The 18,705-nt window shown below is 35.3% G+C and overlaps 1 long non-coding RNA gene across 1 annotated transcript; it reads right to left on the reverse strand.

Annotated features, from left to right (window-relative positions):
* Window positions 1-1,764: 1,764 nt before the first annotated feature.
* On the reverse strand, window positions 1,765-4,193 carry LOC122025160. The gene is made up of 6 exons (XR_006123611.1): window positions 4,177-4,193; window positions 3,440-3,499; window positions 3,195-3,247; window positions 2,822-2,920; window positions 2,532-2,694; window positions 1,765-2,007 (listed from the first exon to the last, which is right to left on the reverse strand). It is a non-coding gene; the product is annotated as an uncharacterized LOC122025160 (long non-coding RNA).
* Window positions 4,194-18,705: the final 14,512 nt, after the last annotated feature.

Genomic DNA, 18,705 nt, shown 5'->3' on the forward strand with positions numbered 1-18,705 from the left:
AGGTCATTGGATACTTTGTAAGTATCTACCATCGATGCACACACGGTATTCCTTAGAAAAGCATTTAACGTGTATCTTATTATATCACGATTCTCTACCTTCTAGTTGATCGCGTGGAGATCGTTCAGAAGATCTTGGATGTGAGCGTGTAACTAGCTCACCGACTCACCTTCCTACATTTTAATGTTATAAAATTCATTAATAATTAAGTCACATTTTCTTACCTTAGTGTTGGAGGTGCCCTCGTGCAGCTCGATTAGCTTTTCCTATAATTCCTTGGCGTTGTTGAAGGGGTTGACCAAGTTCAACTCTTCTTTGGTTAAGCCACATTGGAGAGTTTGAGTGACTTTAGCATCGACCTCGATCTTCCTCTTTGTAGGTGCATCCCACTTGTCGAATGCGACGAGTACTCCGTCTTCTATGGGAAATGTGAATCCGGTTTGGATTATGATCCACATTTCCACTTGGGTCTCGAGTGTTGGTTGCTATACCTGGATTCCGTTCTGTTCCCCTGTACAAAAATTTTATACAAGCACAGAACTTTTCCTAGATACCCATATGCTCTACTGAAGTTAAACTTGGATTGCAAATGATACTTAACATTATTAATCCAAGTTGCTCTTCAGAAGTTAAACTTGGATTGGAAACGATACTTAATATTTTTACTCCAAGTTCAACCCATGTGTTCTTCAGAAGTTAAACCATATTACAGAAGTTAATTAAATATCTATTTCAAAAATTGACTTCCAGGTTAAACATGGTGAGGCACTTGACCTTATCTTGGGTATGGGATCATCCACCACTTCCTAGACAAAGTCTTTCAAAGAAATTGGATATTTAACTTCTTTTAGTAACCCTAGGTTTAACTACAGAGACCATAATAGAAACACAAGATCGAAATACAAAATCGAAATACAAAATCGATAGCATAAAATCGAAACATAAAATCACTAGCCTCTTGTGTTGGTGTTTCAGAATCCATGCAAAGAAAACTAACTAATTAATTCGAAGCGGAAACCATTAATTAGTTATATCTTTCTTTGTAGCTAAAGACCTCTTGATCTTCTGTTATATTCCTCTCCTCCTCTTGGACGTTGTGTGGGCAACGATCTACCAAGATGGAATCCACCCGAACCACTTTTTCTCCTCCAAGACTCTCGAGCCACCAAGGGATGCCAAAATAGGAAACTTTCTTCCTCTTCTTCTCCTCCAAGCAACCGACCACCAAGTGCTTCTCCTCTTCTTCTTCTTCCTCTCCAAGCAACCGGCCACAAGGACTTTTTAATCCTTGATACCACCAGCCCTAAAGAAGCAAAAGAGGAGATAAGTGGGGCGCCGACCTAAGAGAAAGCACTACAAGAAAAAAGCTAATAGACAACGCTTTAAAAGCGTTGTCTTTGTTGGTGAAAAAGCGTTGTTAAAAGCACTGTTGTTAAAAGTTCGCTCTACGACAACGCTTAAAAAATGTTGTGGTTTATAGCAAAGACAACGCTTTTGCAACGCTTTAAAAACGTTGTTATTTTTTTCAAAGACAACGTTTTTGCAACACTTTAAAAGCGTTGTTGTTTTTGACAAAGACAACATTTTTACAACGCTTTAAAAGCGTTGTCTTTTTAAAATAAAAAAAAATCTATTTCCAAAATCATTGTTTTTATATTTACAAAGCTATTATTTTTCTTTTACCATATCCAGATTCAAATTTGACATATAATAGCAGTTAATCAGCTTGGCTAATGATTTCAAACTCATACCAAAATAATAGAATTCAGCTACAAAGTAAATATTAATATTTACAAGAGAATTCAGCTACAAAGTAGAATTCAGTTAATGATTTCAAATACTAAATAATTCTATTTCAAAGTAGATAGTGACATTCAAATTTAAAACAAAAAAGAACAAAATAGCTAGCCGGTCTCGAAGGGAACGATCTGCATGCTTACTTCTACTAGATACACTCAAAAAGTATAGCTAGCTTGAGACTGGGACAAAACACCTACCACTGTGTATCTGCCACAGAAAATAATACCATCATTATTATGCAAAAGAAAAACTAAAAACAAAGGTCACAGTTCACACCATACAACAATTAGAAAATCTGGATTAAGGTACATATGAGATAAATCAAAACTTGACAAGGGTCATTAGTGGACCTATGGTGACAACAATTAGTAAGAAATTTGTTGTGGTTCACAAGCCAATTCCTCATAAACAGAATGCAAAGCACAACAACAAAAAAGCACCCACAAACTGTCATGTACACCAAAAATAATATACTAAAATATAGGTGAAAAGTAACAAGATTGAAGTTCTATATCAACTTATAAAAAGTGTAATGATCTACTAATGACAAGCAAAATACATTTGGACAACTCAATCATTTGATAATAAGGGTTATTATCAAGCATTGTTGTATCTGATATTTGATCGGCAAGCTATGTTGTAACAACACAGCTTACATTATACAATTTCCTAAACTTAACGGTAACAAAAACAAAACCTCAATTAACAAGATGGGATCCAAAATAACCAACCTTGGCATTGCCTTGCTTAAAAAAGCCAAATTTCATATCTTGTCACTGATCCTATTGTAGTACTGTTGAAGAAACCTTGGGTGCACTAACATCGCAGGAGGTCCCAAAACCTTCATGTTGTTGTTGTTGTTGCTATTGTTGGCGTTGTCTATGTGCATCTGCCCTACAAAATAGTAAATAAACATGTAGATAAGATATGACGTTCTATGGTTCACATACATATATACACAGGAAAAGAAAATTAAATAAAAGTGCAAGGAGGTGTAAGAAAGCAAAAGTATATAGGATACATTTATGCAAACTTGGACATTTCCTTCTCTTGGCGTAATTGTTCTCTTTTCTGCCTATCATCACGGCTTCTTCCATGTATTTCTCTCATATCTTTGAATCTCTGTAGATTTTAGAAAGAATAAGAGCCACATTGACATGTTGTAGGGACTATCATTATTCTAATAAGGTTACAGATGAGGTTATCAATTTAGTTACAACCATGAAACTGAGATCCATTTAAGAAACTTTTTTAATGACAATGGAAAGGAATACCAAAAAAATGTACTTGTTTCTTGGAGTTTGGCACAATAAAAAAATTTAGTGAACATTGATGTGAACTACCATAGATAATTTTACTAATAAAATTGACATTAAAAGATGCATGTCACATACCCTCCAATCCTGAGGAAGATGCATGTCACATACCCTCCAACCCTCAGTAAGTGCTGAAGAAAATAAACAGTTCATTAGAAATCTTATTTACTTTTAGGAATATTGACATTAAAAGAAAATAAAAATATAGACAAAACACAACACTTAACGACAACAAATAATTCATTAAAAAATCACTTAAAAAAATCTTGTTTACTTTAGCTAAAACAAGATAATGAACTTATATATAGGCAACAAATAATGACCTTTAGCTAAAACAGATTCCTTGAAGAGTTGTTCAAAGTGAGGCTTGCAATACAAAACACCTTCCATTAAAGAAACAAAAGATGAAACAAATAAAAGATGTAGAAAAACTCTTCTGAATGCTAAATCATTATTTATGCAATTACCAACTGCTTTCCAAAAAATGATTGAAATTTCTCATAACATGATTTAACTTATTTAACTGACAATGGTTAATTATCATACCTAGCAATATTCTATCAGAATTAATATTGCTCTCACTTGAATAGTAATATTGCTCACTATATGCTATCAAGCAATGAATCATTCTAAATTTACTCAATCTTGATATATATTTTGTTGAGGATACTACCTAAAGCAATTTAGTGCTACTAAGTTTCCAACACAAAGAAAGACTGTAGACAAAATTGTATTTTTTTTAATAATAAATTTATAAAGGAGTCAGCTATTGGATTGCATAACATGAGTGACAAGATACGAAGACAAAATTTCTACTTTTATCATGATCCAAAAATAGAATATTTATTTACTCTACAGAACTAGCTCGAATATCAAATCTGCAACATTGATCATTTACTAGGAATCTCGACGTTCCAAGTTATTTGGAACGCATCAGACGAACACATCTTACTTAAACTCGCTACTTCCAATGAAAAGAGATGATTACAAACAAAGTAAAGTTCAAATAACAACATAAAATTCCAAAAGGGAGAACACAGATAGAGGCGAATGACGATACCGTGAGGGTTCCTTTGCAGTTATTGCACTTGAAATAGGACTTATGGAAAACGATTTCGTCCATAGTGAGTTGATCCATGAGGTAGACAGGTAACTCCATTTTACCAACACAAGTTATTTGCCACGCATAACTCAATGCGATGGAGTGACCAAAAATTCAAATAGAAAAGAAAAGAAATTGTAATGTCCAAATGAATTATCTTTCCAGCAACAAAATTGGGCAGCTATATTCCAATGTGTAAGTTGGCATCAAAAAGAGGAAGATCACCTCAGATTTTTAAGCGGCGGAGGCTAGGTCGTAGGCGCCGTGGAGGAGTGGCAAAGGAAGCTAGGTCGCTGGTGGCACGAAGGAGTGGCAGAGGAGGCTAGGTCCCGGCCGGTGTGGAGATGTGGTGGAGGAGGTTAGGTGCGAGCGGTGGGTTTTGGAGGCTAGGTTTTTCATGGAGATGAGTTTCGGTGGAGATGAGTTTTCATGGAGATGAGTTTGGGGAGGAGCTAGGGTTTCACTATGGGTTTCGGCGGTGGAGCTAGGGTCGTGGAGCTTCGCGTGGGTTTGAGGGAGGAGGAGGGTTTTGTGGGCACTTGTAAAAAATCATGCTTTGGTCTACATATGTATACTAAAAAAATTATGCAATAGACAACACTTAAACACAACATTTTTTGAAAAGCCTTGTCTTTGATATAAAAAAATTATCAATAGACAACGCATATTTAAAAAAGCGTTGTCTTTAAAAAGAAATAAAAAATAAAGACAACGCTTTTCACTAAAAGCGTTGTTAAAAGAAAAAAGACAACGCTTTTTAAAAAAAAAACGTTGTCTTTTAAGTGTTGTAGAATCTCAATTTTCTTGTAGTGAAGGGAGAAGGGAAGGGGCCGGCCACACCAAGGAAAAGAGAGAAGGCTTAAGGTTATGTGTATTGTTTTTTGAGGCACCCTCTACCGCTCTTTTATAATCCTTGGTTACGGCAAAAAAGGAAAGTTTTAAACATAATTAAAACTTCTGTATTTGTGGCCTCCCTTTAAAAAGGAAATTTTAACAACAATTAAAATATCTCTTTTCTAAATTTCCTATTGTACATGACAATAAAGGAAAGTTTTTAAAATTAATCTCTCTCTTTTAAACATTGTAGACGACTACAAAAAAGGAAAGATTAAATTTAAAACTTCTCTTTTAAATCATGGTTACAAAAAAGGAAAGTTTATCAAAATTAAAATCTCTCTTTTAAGCATTATAGATAACTACAAATAAGGAAAGATTTTAGCAAAATTAAAATATTTCTTTAATTCTTTGTAGATAGCTAGAAAAGGAAAGATTTAAAAATTTTAAAACTCTATTTTAAAACCATGTGACTATAAAAGGAAAGTTTTTAACAAAATTAAAATCTTTCTTTTAACCATTGTAGATAACTACAAAAAGAAAAGATTTTAACAAAATAAAATATCTCTTTTAAACATTATAGATAAACTACAAATAAGGAAAGATTTTAACAAAATTTTATTTTAAAAACAAAACTTCCTTTTCCTTTTCTAGTGGCCGACCACCTCTTGGCTTCCAAGCCCATGGTTGGCCGACCCCCTTGCACCAAGCAAGGATGTGGCCGACCCATTACTTGGGTAAGAAGTGGACTTTATGGATACAAGGATTTATAGAGGCTATAACAGGGACCGAGAGGAGAAATTGGTTTTAGTCTCCCGATGAGCTTGAGCTTCCTGTGTTCGCCCCGAACACCCAACTCAAGTTCATCAATAATAACTCATACAACTAAAGAGTTATTATTGAACTACCGCACCAATCCCAAATTACATTACAGGCTCATTCTTATCATGAGTACATTAATCTCCCTGTGTTTAAGATATCGAATGTCCATTAATTAAATGAGTTACTGACAACTCACTTAATTAATATCTAGCTCCAAGAGTAGTACCACTCAACTTCATTGTCATATCGGACTAAGTCCACCTGCAGGGTTTACATGACAACTCTTATGAGCACATCAAGGGACATCATCAACCTTGATTACTAGGACACAGTTTCCTTCTATAATCAACAACACATTATATAAATAATATTATTTCCCAACTTATCTGGCCTATTGATTTAACGAACTAAATCTCATCCATTGATAAATTAATGGAATACATACTAAGTATATGTGCTTGTTATTATATCAGGATTAAGAGTACGCACATCCATAATAATAGAGGGTTTGTTCTTTTATGTAGTCAGTATAAAAAGAAACTACCTCAAATGGTCCTGCTCAACACACACATAGTGTACTAGTGTAATTTTATAGTCAAGATAAACTAATACCAAATTACACTACAACCACTCCAATGGTTGGTCTCATTCCATCTTGGTTGTGAGCTACTATTTATAATTTATAAGGAACTGATAACATGATCTTTTGTGTGGCACCACACACCATGTTATCTACAATATAAATTAAATGGACAATTGCATTTAACATAAATGCAGACATTTGACCAATGTGATTCTTATGTTCATACAAAAAGCTAAACTTTTAGTATACATCCCAACATTGAGATGGTACCTCATCCGACTTTTCTAATATCCAAAGTCCTCGGTGGAGAAAAGAGGCGAGCGAGGGGTACTGTAGTCTTCTTGGTGGGCCATTGATAGAAAATCTCACACACACATAAAAAATTAATGAATATTCCAATACTGGGTCTTGGATTAGTAGTGCGGTAGGAGAATAAGGTGAAAAATCAGCTCGACTATTGTTGTACCAATTTCAAGAAAAAAATATATTGACGAATCAACAAATTTGTCAGGAGAGGTTATTAAATTAATTATGACTTACGTAAAAAATTTAAAAATGGAAAAAAGGCATATCGATTCATACTGTTGACTTTATCAAAAAATGGATGAAAAAATAACAAAAAGAATGCTTGAACGGTAGTTGTACTGATTCATAGCGGCTCTACTCTGATATCAATTATAAGATCGTTGTGCTAGAGGGGAGGTGGGGTGAATAACACTCGTGGCTTTCATGTTCATTTAAAATCGATCGAGTAAAATGCAGCGGAATCAATAAAGAATAGAAGTAAAAACAACACTAATAAGTTTGTTTTTACTTGATTTGGAGCTTTTGATGAATCCTACTTAAGGCCTGCGATCGTCGATCATTTTCATTGGGAAATCCACTATTAGTTCCAATATTTACAAGAATATTTGAATTACAATATAGATTAAAATATTTAAAGGTTACATACAAATTTGAAGATTCTTGACTTTGGTAGTCAGAGCAGCGTTTGGACGTCGTTGAGTCATTTCTAAAGTAGCGCACAGGAGTGAAACTTGTTCAGAATGTTGTGTTTAAGGTGTTGGTCAAATCATCCTTTTATAACCCACTTTGGGGGCCTAGAACCTTCCTCGGGCGCCCCATAGGGCTGACATGGCATGCTCTCATCAGAACTTGATTCGGTAAGAGTTATTTATCTCCGAGCGCCCGGACCACCCCCGAGCGCTCGGACCTTGACGTCACTTCATTATTCATCACGTGCCACCATTTTGCAACTTCATTTTTTCTGTAAAAAAAGGTTAGTCTAGGCAATAAATAATAAATAAAGTATGAATTTGGCAGTCTTTGGACTGTCCGGTCATGACTTTGAGGTTTATTGAAACTCTAGGTCGGACCGACGCCTACTTTTTCCTCTTCGAGGAACGCGTCCTCACCTACTCTTCTCAGGAGAGTTTACCTTTTGTCAAATCAATCCTCCAGACCATCTGGACTTTTGCTCAGCGTCTGAGACTTTAGGACTTCATGCTGAATGTCCGATCCACGACACGTCCAGTCTTTCACTTGGTGTCCGTGACCCCAAGATTTTCACCTAAAGTCCTTGACTCTAGGATCTTGCCCAAAGTTCTCGACCCGCCAAGACTTTGTTCAGTCTCCCGAATTAGGATTTTGTTGCCTAACCGCAGTTAGGACTTTCCACCAGCTTAGCCTCAACTAGGATTTCCTTTGCCTAAGATCACTTAGGACTTTTTCTACAAACTCAGTTAAACTTGTTAAATCACAAGATAGTTTAACTTTGAACTCCTTTGTCATAATCAAAACTTAAATTTGTTCGTCTAATTTTTCCTGCACCAACACAGATTAGCTGTTGCGCTAAGCTTGAAGTTCTGTCTCTAGTACTTCCAAGTATGAAATCGGATTGGTAATGGCCACTTAAAGTTCAATGGTGGAATCAACATGTTGAAAGGAAGATCGTTCGTGACCAACAATGGCAGCACAAATTGATCGACTTAGCTCACGAAAGATGCACATCGATGGCGTGATTAGAGCAGAAAACTCAACAGCAACAGTTCAATATCCTTCTTGCTAGAGTAGAGTTGATTGGAAGAGAAAGAGCCCTTCGTTGGAGAAATCTTGTGTTGGAATTAAGAAAGAGAGATTGTTGTTGGCTGCTATTGATGGCTAGAAGAAGATGGAAGGGAAAGGAAAAATTGCTGCTGGTGTGTTGCTGGAAAAAAAACAATGAAGGAGAGTCGTCATGTGGTGGAGAAAGAAGCATGATCAAGGCAAAATGTTCTCGAACAAAACGCCATGAGTGGCGACGGCCGCGGTGCTATTATAGAAAAATTCTCAACAGCAACAGTGAGGAAATTGAGGAAGCTGTGGCTGGAAGAAGTTGCAAGTTGCAACACAAGTTGTTGCTAGGAGAAGAAGAGAAAATAAAGAGGAGAAAAGGACTGGCACAAGGAGCTCGGCGGCAGCAGAAAAAACAAATGAGAGAGAAAAGAACAAAAAATGGAAAAATAATGGCTCTCATACAGTAAGAAAAAGACAATCGATCCGGAAAAGAAAAAAAGTGGTAAAGAATAAACTTCTTGATTAATGTTTGGCCATGATATATATAATTTATATAGACATGCATTACTTGATTAATTGATAGAGTAATAAAGAAAATTAGTTAATTAATTTATTTTAATAATTATTGGATTCTAATCTTAATTTGGGCTATTGAATGACACCATAATGTATTTGTAGTTATACGATAATTAAACATCTGGCCGAGTTAAGCCAGGATAAAGTACCTAATTATGATATTATTTTAATATTCAAATTCTAGATGAGTTTGTAGATCCTATTAGGTTGTTGGGGCATGAAAATGAGCATTTTAAAGTTGATTTGAACTCTTGTATTATTTTAGTTTCATAATCGTCAAGTCATTTAAGATACAACACCTGATTATAATGGTCCTCAGATAATGGTACAATGGTAGAATATATTTTCTAATTTCTAGGTATTTAAAGATCGAATATCAGTTTCGATGAATGAATAGATAAATTTTTCTTAATCGACAGTTGACCTAAGAACATTAGACTGATGAACCATCGAACACTTACATGGTGTCTACTAAAAAATAAATAAATTAAAATTGTAAAATTCTAAATCTTGAGGACATAGGAGTCTATGTTTTTAGAAATGTCTTGATTAAAGTGGGGGAAAAAAACATGGAACTCTAAATGAGAAGAAGATAGAAGCTTATAAGGAGAAGAACAAAACGTTTAGACGAGAAGTATATTTATGCACCTAGGGGATTCCAACCCTTTTCTAAAGGGCATACCCAATAGGTGTGAAGAGCATGTCCATTGAGCACAAAATGGGAAGAGAGACAACCCTTTGGCTAGCATAGTTCATTGCCCTCCCTTCTCAACCTTTAGACTCGTGTGCATGTCTACGTGCTCATGCTAACTTTTTATTGGTGGAAAAAGTTCGCAAGATTTGACTTATGATTTTATGATTTTTGAGTTTCAGCTAAACAAGTTTTTCTTATAAACATGTTAACCTATGTACTATTCGTCAATAAGTGAGTTTGGTCGAGTCATTAATAGGTCAATTCATCTAATCCATATATATATATATATATAATTGAACTTTTGCATGAATTTCTCTTGTGAGACCATGAGAAGCGTGCCCACGTGACATTGTCAGCTCAATTTTTTTTATATTATTATTCTTTTTTATTTTTTCTCCCCTTCTGTCCCCATTCAAAACTTTCACTGTACTTTTATTCTCTTAACTTTCTCAAATTTAAATTTCACTCGCTCTTGTTCCTTCCTTCGCCACCTTTTCCGTCACTTTCGCTCCTACCGACAATGCCCCTTCGGCTTGTCCCCCGCAAGCAAAGCTAAGGAGCTGCAAACTAAGCACAAAATACAGTCACAAGATTCTTCTCAAACGAGTTGAAAACCTTCGAAACATTTTTCCAAATTTATTTTCCCTCTCAGTCGCTCCCTCGCTCAGATGCGCTCACTCTAAACCCTTCGCCGTTGCTGCCAACTCTCCTTTTGCTCGTCTTATGCAAGCTAATCAAAATAGCTACAAGCTTCTTCTCGAACATGTTGGAAGCTCCCCAAACTGTCGCCGCAAACAAAATCGATGCCACCCTTCCTCTAGTATCTATTTTTCTATCTATATAATATTTTTTATTAGAGTTTATGCTACAATGTACAAGCTCTAGCTCTTACACGTTATAGCAACTACTCGATTGTATGACTTTCTTATACACAAAGGGGGATTCTGAAAAGACAAGCAATTAATAAACATCAAACATAAGCACAACAATTCTGACTGTCCAAGTAGTTGCTACAACGTGTAATAACTACTTGGACAATAAGGATTGTTGTGCTTATGTTCGATGTTTATTAATTGCTTGTCTTTTCAGAATCCCCCTTTTTGTGTATAAGAAAGTCATACAATAGAGTAGATGCTACAATATAACAGCTACTTGTTTAGTAACTATTACACGTCGATTGATACATTGATCTTTCTACCTTGCGAATTAGTGACGAAGAATAGACATGGTATTTGAAGTTGTAGTGTTTATAGGTCTTCTAGCTTAAACTCTTCCACGATGTATTAACTCTTGAACAAATTAGTAATGAAGAATAGACTTTTTAAATTTATTTTGCTGTCATATGTCTATCTAGTATTAACTATAATGTGTAGTTGTGATGTGAACCTTTTTGCATGCCACTAGACACTTCAAATTAATAAAGTTCGGAAACTCAATTGAACTAAAAAAAATAGATATGTTGTAAGAAATCCCAAGTCGTATTTTTTTAAGGATAACCAATGAGTGTGTATTTGGATTAGATTTTGAAACTCTTTGTTTGGATTTCCTAATGGACATGAAGTTCGGTTATTGCTAGATGTGAATTAAATCTTCTTAAACCAGTAGCTAACACATGAATTAAACCTAAGTAAAGAAAATCTAATTACTTATTGAAACTAAACTCAGTTATACTCACGAAATAAACTTAACCTCTTGAATCTAAAAATCAGGAAATGCATGAATCAGAAATCAATAATGAAGTGCAGAATTCAACAATTTATTTTGACTTAGATAACAATCAAACTACTGTCTCAAGCAAGATTAAACCTAATTGCAGAATTGAAGCATGAAGAACTAAATGTAAAAAAATCAATGATTAATACTAATTTCAAACAGTGGATATTAACGAATTTAGATTGGGGTTTGTTTTAATTTGCAAGAAAATAGCTCTAAGTTCAAGATCAACAATTCAAATTCAGAATCTAGGCTAAAAGAACATTCCACGAATTCAGATCATTGATCTATTCCTTCCCTCTGTCATAGCAAGAATTGCTTTTGGGAACGCCAATCGAGCAATCAGTAGCGAAGATCTGGATCCCTTGCTGATTCAGGCGATGATCATAGCTTGCGGAGAACACCCCTACACTTGCAACCGCCTTAATTCGCCAACATTCTAAGAACAGAGGAGATCTTACAAAATCGTTTGTCTGGATAGATTTTGGAATCGCCAGGAGAATGCTAAGATGGAATGGACTCAGAAGAGCTAGGAAAACTTCGTAGCAACTTTAGAAGGCACTCACAACAACATATCGGAGAACACCCTCGAAATTGTGCGCAGATGATACTCTCGAATCTCCAGATAGCAAATCAGAGAACTCTCTTAACTTGCTTCCTTTCCTTTGATCGCTGGATGCCAGATCGTTCAAAACTCGTCGTCAAAGAGGGAATTCAACCTCAAATCTGGATGTGGAATGGAGCTTGGCTCCCGTGCTCTCGAGAAGACGGTTGTGGCATGGTGAACAGTTGTGCAAGCCACTGTTCACCGTGTCGAGCTGGGGTTTTTTTTAACTCCTCTTGTTTTGGTTCAATTAGCTTGGGTCCAACTCAGATTCAACAGTGTTTGGTACAGCAGCTTCGCTCGATCCAATCAGTTCAACTTGGTGTGATTCGAGTTCAGATCTAAATTAATTACTTGAGTGTACCCAAATATAGCCAATATGTCCAAAACTTTCACCTACACCAAATAGCAAAATATATTAAGCAAAAATCATGAATCAAAAATAACAAATTGGATTTGCTCAAAATATATCTTGCTTTAACAAAATCTAGCTCACAAATCAATTTCTCACTCAAGGTAAACTCCAAAACTAAATAATTCCAATCAAAATATAGCTCCAACTAAACATATCATCAAAATCCCCCACATTTATTCTTGCATGTCTCATGCAAATAAAGAAAGCTAAGGATCCTACTTTAATGGTACCCCCTAAACACATTCCTAAACATGATCAGAAAATAGAGAATGACAACCATCTAAGATCATTAAATTCAAAGAACTTAAGCATTCGTGGACAATAACTTTAACTTCGGTTAACTACATTACTAATTTCCAACTTTCATGAATGAATTGAAAATGATAGCACTCTAACCTCACAAGATAAAAACTTTATGGCTCTCATTCTAATTCAAAATTGATCAATAGTAGAGTGCACTCAAGCTACTCATGTTTCTTACATTACCATATGCTTGCTTATCTTCTACTCTCCACCATGATCATGAATACAAATTGCATTATGATGGTAAATGTGAGAATCCATAATTCAGAGTCTTAGTTTTTAAACAAGTAAAGATAAGAAGGAATTTGTTCAAATGCTAGCGGAAGATATGGGTTCAAGAGCATGCTATATGATGAATTCCAACCACTATTCTCTACCCTTCCTCTTCCTCCTGTTAGCCTCATCGTTTGACATTCTGAATTCCAGTAGTTCTAAAATCTTCTTTTGTCACTTACTAGTCTCTTACACAATCAATTCCAATAAATCTATTGACAATAATCCGAGTAGATGCCACTCTAGCACAATCTCAAACAACCACCGAATTCAACCTTTGAAACCACTTATTTTGGCTTAATTCCAAAGCTAAAAAATTCCTCCACAGATTCCAAATGCACACAGAATTTCTACAATTCCCATCTCCACTTCAGCACTCTTCAAAGTCAGAATTCTTATACCACTTAACACTTCAAAAAATAAAGAACATGTTTACATATTTGTTTTTAGCAATACAACATCTTAAAATGGCTCTTCACTGAATTCAAAAGTTTACAGTGCTAAAATGATACACCTTTGATACTTTCTAACTGAATTCTGCTCACTGTGCTCCTCATCGTGTTTTGGTTAATTTCAGATTTCTTCATCTATTCAGTTTCAAATTACTGTTAAACTTTTGAATCACAGAATTCTACATTGATCAGCTGAACAACACCCAGCTTGCTATCACAATTTCAGAACCCTCTAACAGTGTCAACTATTTCTCCAGCAATGTGCAGGTTTTCATTTCTGCATTCCTTAATGCATAGATTCATCATACATTAGCTTATCAAGACAATACTCAGTTCTTGGAATCACTTCTTTTCTTCACTTCATTCCATAACTGCACAACAGTAATGTCCACATCCAGCCATGTCTCATTTCCATTCTAAAATCTTCAACTTAGCATTCTAACATTATTCTGTACTTATTGTTTCTATACACTACAGTTCTGCAGTTAATGATCTGTCTCATCCATTTCCCAACTTAAGGTTTGAGTACAAACTATTCCAATTTTGAAATTTAGCTTACACCAAAAATTTCAGAATTCAACACACAATTCAGTTAAAACTATACTTCTCAATTCCCAGTCTGCAACTTTAGATACAAATTAATCTTGTTACTCAGTATTTTAGGAAATTCAGAATCATGCACTCATATTTGTTCTTAGCAGTGCAATATCTTCAATAATTCTTTGCTAAATTCAAGTGCTAATGATACAACTTTGGTACAAACTTTGATACTCCTTGAAACTGAATTTTGTTTTTATTCATTTTCCTTATTACTTTCTATTTTTATCCACTGCTTCTCTTCAGAGTTTAACTTTTGTTATTTAAATCAAACCATTCTTAAATCCAATCAATGAAAAGATAAACTTTCAGGACATTTCCGTGATAGGGATCCTAATAGATTCAATTCTTAATTTGCTTCCAATTACATCACAAATTCAGCACTCTGCATTCTGTACTTCAGCAGCTCAAAATCATTACTTTCAGGACATTTTTTTTTTCAAATACCTCCATTTAATTCATATCACAACTTTTTTTCCATTGCTACTTACAATACAAAAGTTTAGCCTTGCTGAGTTCATCAGAAGATTACAAACTAATAAAGCTGCATAACTGCAAAATTTCCAGCTTCTAAAAACATATTCCAAAATTGCACTTGAAATAGCTATAGAACAGCTTCAAGTTTCATCCAATGATCATATACAAATTCATCAATTAATTCATCACTTCACTACTAATCACTTGACTTCATTAATTCCTGAAAATGCCCACAAGGAAATCAAATAGAAATTCAAAAATTCGAGTCTTCAACACTGCAAAATACTATCCAAATTCTCAAACCACAACTCTTCAAATTTGACATGCTACATACTTCATCCTCCCCCACACTTAAACCTTTGTCTGTCCCGGCCAAAGAATCCATCATATAACATCTATTATCTCCATATCCAAGAATTTAAAATCGAGAAGATTACAGAGAAATGATGGAATCAAAGAATAGTGGCAAGAATAGTGTAGAAAAGGTACAAAAAATCTACCTTCATAAATGTAATTTAATCCATTAAATTGTGGCTTTGAAAGAATCAAGGCAAGTTCTAGAATTACAATAACATAAGTGCATCACACATATGAAGGCTTAAACTCACTAGGTATAAAATAGCATCCCAACTCATCAATCTAGCGTCCATTATTAAGTAGTAACTTCAAGAAAATTAAAAGTCCAATCATGACATTAAGCCTAAAACTTAACAATCAAAAATAGCTAACATCTTCCATTTCTAACATATTATAGAAAACATGGAAAGGGGGGTACCATTTTCTTATTTCGAAACTCAAAACCAAATACTATGAGGAAATTAACTATAGTAAAGAATTTATTTTTCTAAACCAAAATCATTATTTGTAAACAAAGAATTATTGAAACAACTAAACATGATTATATGTAAAAACAAAAGAAAGATTAAGTTGGAACAAACTCTCCTTTAATTGGGTAGATAACACCAATGTGTGTCATTCTTTCCATCACCTCTCCATTTCCACTTTCTTGAAATCTTTTAAGTAGATGCCCATTAACTTTGAATATCCGGCCGGTGGACTCCTCCCTAATCTCAATAGCTCCATAAGAAAAAACATTAGTTACAAAAAATGGTCCTTCCCAACGAGATCTCAATGCACCTTTCATCAATTTGAGCCATGACCTATATAGAAGCACCTTGTCACCAATATGAAATTCTTTAACCACAATGTGCTTATCATGAAAATTCTTAGTCTTTTCCTTATAGATCCGTGAGTTCTCAAATGCCTCTAGCCTAATTTCCTCGAGTTCTTAAAGTTGTAATTTCCTCTCTTCTCCAGTTGTACTAGCATCAAAATTGCAAGCTTTGACTGCCTAAAAAACCATATGTTCAATCTCCACTGGAAGATGACAAGCTTTTGTTAGATTTTTCGGGCCGCAAAAACCGCTTTTTCGTGTTGCGGAAACCCCGATTCCCATGCCACCGGATCCGTGCGAAGTAAAATAAAACAAAAAACTTACGTGTACGAGTTTCTTACATCTAGATCTACACTAGAACTACATGGTTGAGAGAATTTACCCTTGATGCGATGCCCTTCGCAATCCCGCTCGTCCAAAGGTTCGCCGGATCTCGAGATCATCAAGTGTACGATCCTCTATGCGTATCCACACGAACAAACTAGGTGGAGAAGACCAAACAAAGGTGTGCTATCACCTTAGGTGGTTCGGCCAAGGAGGAGGAGAGGGAGAGGAGAATGAGAGGAGGAAGAGGATGGAATGAATTGGCTTGATTGAAAAACAACTCATTCACTCCACAATAAGTGGCCGGCCACATTAAGGAGTGTAACCTCCTTTCTCATTTAATGTGGCCATTAAAGAGGAGATTTGTAACCTCCATGAGGTGCACACACATGTGCTAAACTTAATGATGTGTAACACCATTATTGGCCATTTAATGCCAACTCACAAATGAGATGACATATAGTCAAGTCAAAATTGACTTTTCCTCTTCCTCTCAAGTCAAGTCAAACTTGACATTATAACTCCCATGGTTGATCAAATCCAACCATTTGATTCAAGCCAATTTAATATAATGGATCTAATTCATTTAATTAAATTGATTCAATGAGTCATAATCTAAATTAGACTCATTGAACACATGAATCAAATTGAGTCCAACTCAATTAGTTCAATTTAGATTACTCTTAATCCAATTTGATTCATCACATGAATCTAATTCTCTTGGTTCATCATATGAACCTAATTTTCATATAATTGTCCTTTGTGTGTGACCCTATAGGTTCTTGTAACGTTGGTAATGCTTCTAAACCCATTTAGAAGCATAAGTAATGAGCGGTATCTAGCAACACATCATTACTTCCCAAGTTACAAGAATGTTGAGATCCAACATCACCTTGTTACTACTAATTGTGACTCCTCACAAAATATGACAAGTGTCCTTCTATCCTTGACATCTAGATTGATCAATGTGAGGCATAGACCGTGTCATTCTCTAATCAATCTAAATCTTGAACTCCAAGTAGACTCACTCAATCAAATGAGCTCAACATCTCATATTGACTCATTTGGGCATGACCATGCACTTAGTGGTCTCACTATATCAAGAATATCAATGTCACTCCCGTCATATAGGAGGGATAGATCCCATCTACATCACTCACATCCCTCCGCATAATTTGTTACATACCCAGTAATCGCCTTTATAGTCCACCCAGTTACGGGTGACGTTTGACGAAGCCAAAGTACGTAACTCCTTATGTAGGGAACCATGGTGATTTCAAGTCCAAGGACTAGTAGTCATACTAATAGCCACATGAGAAAGTATATGACACTCATATAACGATCCATGATACTTTCTCATGGCGGGTCATTCAGTATACATTCTCTAATGCATACCCATGTGTCAACTTGATATCTCCATATCCATGACTTGTGAGATCAAGTCATCGAGTTGACCTACATGCTAGTCTCGTCGCATTAACATTGTCCCTGAATGTTAATACTCGACTAGGAATGATTAAGAGTAGTGTTCCCTATATCATCTCACTATCGATTCAACCAATCGATTGATATAGGTAAGAACCTTCTACTCAAGGATGCTATTATACTTAGTTATTTGACACCAATACAAGTAAGTATAATAACCAAAACAAATGCCTTTATTTATATAAGAATATGATACAACGAGTCCATACAATAATCATCAAATGATTGCCTCTAGGGCTCTAACTAACAGCTTTCCCGTATACCATCCTATATGGAGACATCCCAATAGGAGTTTTGAAAGCGGTCCTATAATCCCACAATGCATCATCTAATCTCTTGTTCCAATCTTTCCTGTCAGGCCTCACAATGTTTTCAAGGATTAACTTCACTTCTCTGTTAGACACCTCCAGTTGCCCATTTGTTTGAGAGTGATAAGGAGTAGAAACTCTATGTGAAACCCTATATTTGCTCAGCATAGCCTTCATGTGTCTATTACAAAAATATGAAACTTGATCACTGATAATTGCCCTAGGAACTCCAAACCCGCAGAAAATGTGTGCCCTAACAAAACTAACAACAACTGAAGAATCATCAGTCCTGGTGGGAATGACCTCCACCCATTTGGAAACATAATCAACTGCTAATAAAATATATGAAAATCCAAAAGAAATAGGAAATAGACCCATAAAGTCAATACCCTATACATAAAAAATCTCACAAAATAACACGTAATGTTGAAGCATTTCGTTCTTAGGTCCTATGTTTCCAGTTCATTGACACCTATCACATGATCTACAAAAAACATATACATCACAAAAAAGAGTAGGCCAATACAATCCACATTCCAAAACTTTCCTAGCAGTTCTCTGAGGCCAAAATGCCCCCCAAATTCAGATGAATGACAAAATGCAATTACGGACTGAAACTCAAAATCAGGTATGCATCTCCTAATGATCTGATCACTATAGAATTTTGACAAATAAGGATCATCCCACACATAATATTTTGCATCACTTTTTAATTTGTTCTTTTGAGATTTTGAAAATTGTGCAGGAAAAACATGGGCTACTAAAAAGTTAACCAGATCCGCATACCATGGTGACTCA

The sequence above is a fragment of the Zingiber officinale genome, chromosome 9B (assembly GCF_018446385.1).
Source record: "Zingiber officinale cultivar Zhangliang chromosome 9B, Zo_v1.1, whole genome shotgun sequence".
NCBI classification, from domain to species: domain Eukaryota; kingdom Viridiplantae; phylum Streptophyta; class Magnoliopsida; order Zingiberales; family Zingiberaceae; genus Zingiber; species Zingiber officinale.